Raw genomic sequence first — 8,048 nt, forward strand, 5'->3', positions numbered from 1 at the left:
TTCCTCTCGCAGTACCGCTACGATATCTTGTATCGGTCCACTGCTAAGCACGGAAACGCCGATGCGTTGTCCCGCTTGCCTGTTGCTGAGGATAAAGCATTCGATTCTTCCGAACTTGCTTGCATGTTCATTGATGCGGAAACCGATGACGTGGTCGAATCGTTTCCGATTGAATTTCGTCGTGTAGCTACAGCCACAGCTGCTGACCCTGTCCTTGCTACCGTTTTGCGTTTTGTTGCTACGCAATGGCCCTTGTCAAAGTCACGGATCGAGGATCCGTTGGTTCGCCGATTTTTTGCTCACAAGGAGAGACTTTTTGTTCGACGTGGTGTTTTGCTGTTGCGTTCTGATAATGATCAGTCCAGGGTCGTGGTAGTCTTCGCTCGTCGGGTGCGCCGCCCCGATGGAGGTCGACCCTTCGGCCCCTCCTGTCTCTCTACGGGCGCATACCCCGCATGTTGGCGTGCACCCTGGACTAGGTTTTCAGGCGTTTCCTAGATCCCCTCGGACCGAATGGCCGGGTGCGGGTGGCACAGCCTCACCTGTTGTTAGGCTCCCCACCTCGTCGCATACGTCAACATGGGGTCCTCCCCACGGCGGGCGGAAGCCTTATAACACAACCGTACGCCCATTTGCGGGGAAGGAATGTGGTGTGACCGCCAGACACCACACTTGCTAGGTGGTAGCCTTTAAATCGGCCGCGGTCCATTAGTATACGTCGGACCCGCGTGTCGCCACTGTCAGTGATCGCAGACCGAGCGCCGCCACACGGCAGGTCTAGAGAGACTTACTAGCACTCGCCCCAGTTGTACAGCCGACTTTGCTAGCGATGCTACACTGACCGATACGCTCTCATTTGCCGAGACGATAGTTAGCATAGCCTTCAACTACGTCATTTGCTACGACCTAGCAAGGCGCCATTACCAGTTATATTAAGCTTATTATAGAACCTGTACCGTCAAGAGCGATGTACACCAATTATGGATTAAAGTTAAGTATTACATCATCTACGTACTTTATTTGCAATTCTCAAGACATTGTCCTGCTCCAGACCTCACGCCAGTCTGCGTGTAATTAAACGCGTGCATTTCGGCCTCCACCAGCAACACGGTGTTGGCACTTCTGCCAATACTTCAGAATGTAGTCGAATTGAGTCGGGTGATGCTGAGAGAATTAGATTAGGAAATGAGACGCTTAAAGTAGTAAAGGAGTTTTGCTACTTGGGAAGAAAAATAAGTGATTATGGTCGAAGTAGAGAGGATATAAAATGTAGACTGGCAATGGCAAGGAAAGCGTTTCTGAAGAAGAGAAATTTGTTAACATCGAGTATTGACTTAAGTGTCAGGAAGCGCGAAAGTATTTGTATGGACTATAGCCATGTATGGAAGTGAAACATGGACGATAAACAGTTTAGAGAAGAAGAGAATAGAAGCTTTCGAAATGTGGTGCTACAGAAGACTGCTGAAGATTAGATGGGTAGATCACATAACTAATGAGGAGGTTTTGAATAGGATTGGGGAGAAGAGGAGTTTGTGGCACAACTTGACTAGGAGAAGGGATCGGTTAGTAGGACATGTTTGAGGCATCAAGGGATCACCAATTTGGTAATGGAGGGCAGCGTGGAGGGTAAAAATCGTAGAGAGAGACGAAGAGATGAATACACTAAGCAGATTCAGAAGGATGTAGGTTGCAGTAGGTACTGGGAGATGAAGAAGCATCCACAGGATAGAGTAGCATGGAGAACTGCATCAAACCAATGTCTGGACTGAAGACCACAACAACAACAGCTAAGTCGGCCGGAGTGGCCGAGCGGTTCTTGGCGCTACATTCTGGAACCGCCCGACCGCTACGGTCGCAGGTTCGAATCCTACCTCGGGCATGGGTGTATGTGATGTCCTTAGGTTAGTTAGGTTTAAGTAGTTCTATGTTCTAGGGGACTGATGACCTTAGAAGTTAAGTCCCATAGTGCTCAGAGCCATTTGACCCATTTATCAGTTAAGACCTAACAATCTGTTTATATCGACGGTGCAGTGTGAAAAATGTATTTCTCGTTAGTAGATGCGCGATTCTTTTGCATGATAATAGTCAAGCAAACATTTAAAACATAGGCTAAATACCTAGTGCACTATGAACTAAATAAGTCAGATGAAGACTGAAATGAGAGAAGGGTTCATAAGTATAGCGAAGTTCAAACAATACGAGAAACAGATTTAATGAACGCAATAATGTGGTCGAAAAAAAATAGGGTGATCAAACACAAGAAATCAAATCGAAATTAATAAATAAAATTAACTAAAACACATCAACAAAGATTTGAAGTGGAGAAAGAATGACAGGAAGAAAAAGGAGAGCAGATGAAGAAGTTGATTGTAGCGATGTGACAAATGAATAGAAATAAATAATTGTATTTAAACCAATTAACTGAATAAAAAAGATTAAAATCATTTACGTTAAGATTTTAAAATAGAAAAAGTCATGCACCAGACGAGATTCGAGCCCACATTCTCCCGCATCTGAAACTACTATCTCATCTTTTTTATTTTTTAAAAAAGATCTTATTTTGTTAGTTACTGTTCGTTACATTTTTTTCGGGGTGGACGTCCCGTGACACGTCTTAAAGTTCCTCGCTGATCCATTCACTCAATCCTTTTTATTACAGAGGGCAGCCAACACTACTCTGACCGAACACGCCGAGCTACTGTGCCGACGGAAAGCCGCCACCGTTTCTTTATCTCATTTTTGTTCGTCGCACTTGTTTGGGGCGGACGTCACACGAGACGCGGTCAAGTTCGTCGTTGATACATTCACCGCTACACCACTGAACTCGTCTCATTGATGTAAGTTCGTTAACACTTGAGTGTCACACGTAATTTCTAATACTTTTTTTGTCAATTCCTCGCAAATGAGGACCCACGAGGGTGAACGGCTGCAGTGCATCATACCTGGGGTGTTAAGCTAGATGACTGTATGGACGGCTTTAAAAACCCGATCCCACCGCTGGGGACATCTCCTTGTAAGAGTTATTCGCTGGTACCTCTGGGGTTTCAGAATAAGGTTATGCCAAAATTATGAGACGGAACTGAAAAACTAGACACATGTCAGTGACTGGAGCACCTCGCCAAGTTTTTATGTGCCACCACAGGAGGTCAACATGGCGACCGTACGTGACGTGGCGGACATCACCACGTGTGCGTGTTTCACCCAGTCCTGCTGCTGTCCAGAAACGTGAGTACCTCCCCCTAAGAACGTTTCATATCACAATTTTGGCAGTTGGTTCAAATGGCTCTGAGCACTATGGGACTCAACTTCTTTGGTCATGAGTCCCCTAGAACTTAGAAGTAATTAAACCTAACTAACCTAAGGACATCACACACATCCATGCCCGAGGCAGGATTCGAACTGGCGACCGTAGCGGTCGCGCGGTTCCAGACTGTAGCGCGTATAACCGCTCGACCACTCCGGCCGGCATTTTGGCAGTATTTAGTTTTCATTGCAGTAAAGTGGTGCAGCACATGAGAGATGCTACCATGGCAAAGGACGTCCTTTATCTCTGATTAGATGTTGAGCTGTTTGTAGTTGTAAAGTTGACCATTCTGGAAGAACGTTGCATATAAGTGAAAATGGCGGATATACGTGATGTAAGATATATTCCGAAGGATATCGTATCCTCAAATAAAAGCACACAAAGGAAATCAGATCCATCAGACTGGAAGCAGAATGCAAAGAAAAATTGGGAGGATTGTGAAACCTCATATTTCTGCAGTTGGTAAAGGTACAGCTGAAAAGAAATAAACCAAATGTGGTATGTACAAGAAATTTGTATATCAGTACAACGTAAAAACTTTACGCTAGAATAATTTCTTTGATTTTGGCGTTGCTTTGGGCGAAACAACAACGGGACAATGATACAACTACCTTGTTTTGACGATATATCTTACAACAGTAGAGTAAAAGTTTATTGTTTCGGGACATAGCTTTCTGCTCTGGAATTTCAGTTTTACTTTAATCGGGGAAACAGAAGAGTTCTGGATGTCGCGATTACCTAGGGAGTGGAATGGAATATCTGAATCTCGTTTAAGTACGGCCAGTATGAAGTGCGACTAGAATTTGAAGATTACTAGTTACATGGTTGAGTATCAATGCTGATGATCCAAATTCAGTGTATCTGTGTCTTAGTCATAAAATCATTCAGCCTTGCACACGTCATTCTCTGCTAAAAACAAAACAGGAAATCGACCTCAAGTTACGTTTTCTTTCTTATACAAAGAGCTTCTTCCTCTGTCGGCAGAGAAGATGAGAGCGTTTCTGGCTGTAAGTAAATATCTTGATGTGCAATAGAGGGAATTTTATGTCAACTTACCACCACAGCGAACAGTTCACCTTATTTTCCTCTGCTCAATATTTTCTATGTTATTCTTTCTTGTCCTACGGATAACTGGGTTTTTCTTTAGTTCAGAGGTTAATTAAATAAATACACTGTATTATTTCAGTGTGGGAGATAATCAATATATATTATAAAAGTAAATGTACCAAATGCGTGCCGCTAGAACTCAGAAAAGGGTCCCGAAACGATCAAGGGAGTTATATGGCGTGGCAGCTCTATGTACCCCACCCATGACGAAGGTTCAGTTTTTACCTGAAGGGAGTGCTTTTAAAGATTTATGGGCTGGAAACTTTCGCCCTCTTGAAATTTCTATAACATTTCGGAACATTCCAGAGTATTCGAAAACATTCCAGAACATGTTATGGAATTCGCCACTGGTGATGCTGCCCATTAGTAGGGGCGCACAAAGCGAGATACGTCGCGGGTTCGAGTGTCAGTTTCCAGTCAGTGACAAAGGGAGGAACTGAAAAAGTAGTGCACTGAGTGAATAGAAAAATAGTGCCGTGGGGAGGCTTGCGTGCCTCAGCGATACAGATAGCCGTACCGTAGGTGCAACCACAACGGAGGGGTATCTGTTGAGAGACCAGACAAACGTGTGGTTCCTGAAGAGCAGCAGTAGTTGCAGGGGCCACAGTCTGGATGATTGACTGATCTGGCTTTGTAACATTAACCAAAATGGCCTTGCTGTGCTGGTACTGCGAACGGCTGAAAGCAAGGGGAAACTACAGCCGCAATTTTTCCCGAGAGCATGCAGCTTTACTGTATGGTTAAATGATGATGGCGTCTTCTTGGGTAAAATATTCCGGAGGTAAAATAGTCCCCCATTCGGATCTCCAGGCAGGGACTACTCAAGAGGACGTCGTTATCAAGAGAAAGAAAACTGACGTTCTGCGGATCGGAGTGTGGAATGTCAGACCCCTTAATCGGGCAGGTAGGTGAGAAAATTTAAAAACGGAAATGGATAGGTTAAAGTTAGATATAGTGCGAATTAGTGAAGTTCGGTGGCAAGAGCGACAAGACTTCTGGACAGGTAAATACAGGGTTATAAATACAAAATCAAATAGGGGTAATGTAGGAGTATGTTTAATAATGAATAAAAAAATAGGAGCGCCAGTCAGCTACTACTAACAGCATAGTGAACGCATTATTGTTGCCAAGATAGCCCATGCCTACCACAGTAGTACAAGTTTATATGCCGACTAGCTCCGCAGATGACGAAGAGATGGAGGTATGATGAGATCAAAGAAATTATTCCGATACCGAAGAGAGAGGAAAATTTAATACTCATGGGGGACTGGAATTCGAGAGTAGGAAAAGGAAGAGAAGGAAAAGTTTTTGGTGAATATGGAATGGGGATAACGAATGAAGCAGGAAGCCGCCTGGTAGAATTTTGCACAGAGCATAACTTGATCATAGTTAACACTTGGTTTAAGAACCATGGAAGAAGGTTGTATAGATGGAAGAAGCCTGGAGATACTGACAGGTTTCAGATTGTATAATGATAAGACAGAGATTTAGGAACCAGGTTTTAAATTGTAAGACATTTCCAGGGGCAGATGTGGACTCTGACCACAATCTATTGGTTACGAACTGTAGATTGAAACTGAAGAAACTGCAAAAAGGTGGGAATTTAAGGAGATGGGACCTGGATAAACTGACTAAACCAGAGGTTGTGTAGAGTTTCAGGGAGAGCATAAGGGAACAATTGACAGGAATGGGGGAAAGAAATACAGTAGAAGAAGAATGGGTAGCTCTGAGGGATGAAGTAATGAAGGCAGTAGAGGATCAAGTAGATAAAAAGACGAGGGCTAGAAGAAATCCTTGGGTAACAGAAGGACTATTGAATTTAATTGATGAAAGGAGAAAATATAAAAATGCGGTAAATGAAGCAGGCAAAAAGGAATACAAACGTCTCAAAAATGAGATCGACAGGAAGTACAAAACGGCTAAGCAGGCATAGCTAGAGGACAAATGTAAGGATGTAGAGGCTTATCTCACTAGGGGTAAGATAGATACTGCCTACAAGAAAATTAAAGAGACCTTTGGAGAAAAGAGAACCACTTGCATGAACATCAAGAGCTCAGATGGAAACCCAGTTCTAAGCAAAGAAGGGAAAGCAGAAAGGTGGAAGGAGTATATACAAGACGTAGATGAATATGAAATGGGAGATATGATACTGCGTGAAGAGTTCGACAGAGCACTGAAACACCTGAGTCGAAACAAGGCCCCGGGAGTAGACAACATTCCATTGGAACTACTGATGGCCTTGGGAGAGCCAGTCATGACAAAACTGTACCGTCTGGTGAGCAAGATGTATGAGACAGGCGAAACACCCTCACACTTCAAGAGGAATACAATAATTACAATCTCAAAGTAAGCAAGTGTTCACAGGTGTGAAAATTACCGAACTATGAGCTTCATAAGTCATGGCTGCAAAACACGTACACGAATACTTTACAGACGAATGGAAAAACTGGTAGAAGCCGACCTCGGGGAAGATCAGTTCGGATTCCGTAGAATTGTTGGAACACGTGAGGCAATACTGACCCTACGACTTACCTTAGAAGATAGGTTAAGGAAAGGCAAGTTTAAGTTTCTAGCCTTTGTAGATTTAGAGTAAGTTTTGACAATGTCGACTCGAATTCATTCTTTCAAATTCTGAAGGTGGGAGGGGTCAAATACAGGGATCGAAAGGGTATTTACAATTTGTACAGAAATCAGTTGACAGTTATGAGTCGAGGGGCATGAAAGGGAAGCAGTGGTCGGGAAGGGAGTGAGACAGGGTTGTAGCCTATCGCCGATGTTATTCAATCTGTATATTGAGCAACCAGTAAAGGAAACAAAAGAAAAATTCGGAGTAGGAATTAAAATCCATGGAGAAGAAATAATAACTTTGAGGTTTGCCGATGACATTGTAATTCTGTCAGGGATAGCAAAGGATCCTGGAAGAGCAGTAGAACGGACTGGACAGTGTCTCGAAAGGAGGATGTAAGATGAACATCAACAAAAGCAAAGCGAGGATAATGGGATGTAGTCGAATTAGATCAGCTGATGCTGAGGGAATTAGATTAGGAAATGAAACAAAATAGTAGATGAGTTCTGTTATTTGGGGAGCAAAATAACTGATAATCGTCGAAGTGGAAAGTATACAAAGTGTAGACTGGCTATGGCAAGGAAAGCGTCTCTGAAGAAGAGAAATTTGTTAACATCGAGTATAGATTTAAGTGTCAGGAAGTTTTTCTAAAGGTATTTGTATGGAGTGTAGCCATGTATGGAAGTGAAACATGGACGATAAACAATTTAGACAAGAAGAGAATAGAAGCTTTCGAAATGTGGTGCTACAGAAGAATGCTGAAGATTAGATGGGTAGATCATATAACTAATGAGGAGGTATAGAATAGAATTGGGGAGAAGAGGAGTTTGTGGCACAACTTGACTAGAAGAATGGATTGGTTGGTAGGACATGTTTTGAGGCATCAAGGGATCACCAATTTAGTGCTGGAGGGCAGCGTGGAGGGTAAAAATCGTAGAGGGAGACCAAGAGATGAATACACCAAGCAGATTCAGAAGGATGTACGTTGGAGTAGTTACTTGGAAATGAAGAAGTTTTCACAGGATAGAGTAGCATGGAGAGCTGCATCAAACCAGCCTCTGGACTGAAGAC

The sequence above is a fragment of the Schistocerca americana genome, chromosome 10, assembly GCF_021461395.2.
Source record: "Schistocerca americana isolate TAMUIC-IGC-003095 chromosome 10, iqSchAmer2.1, whole genome shotgun sequence".
Taxonomy (NCBI): Eukaryota; Metazoa; Arthropoda; class Insecta; order Orthoptera; family Acrididae; genus Schistocerca; species Schistocerca americana.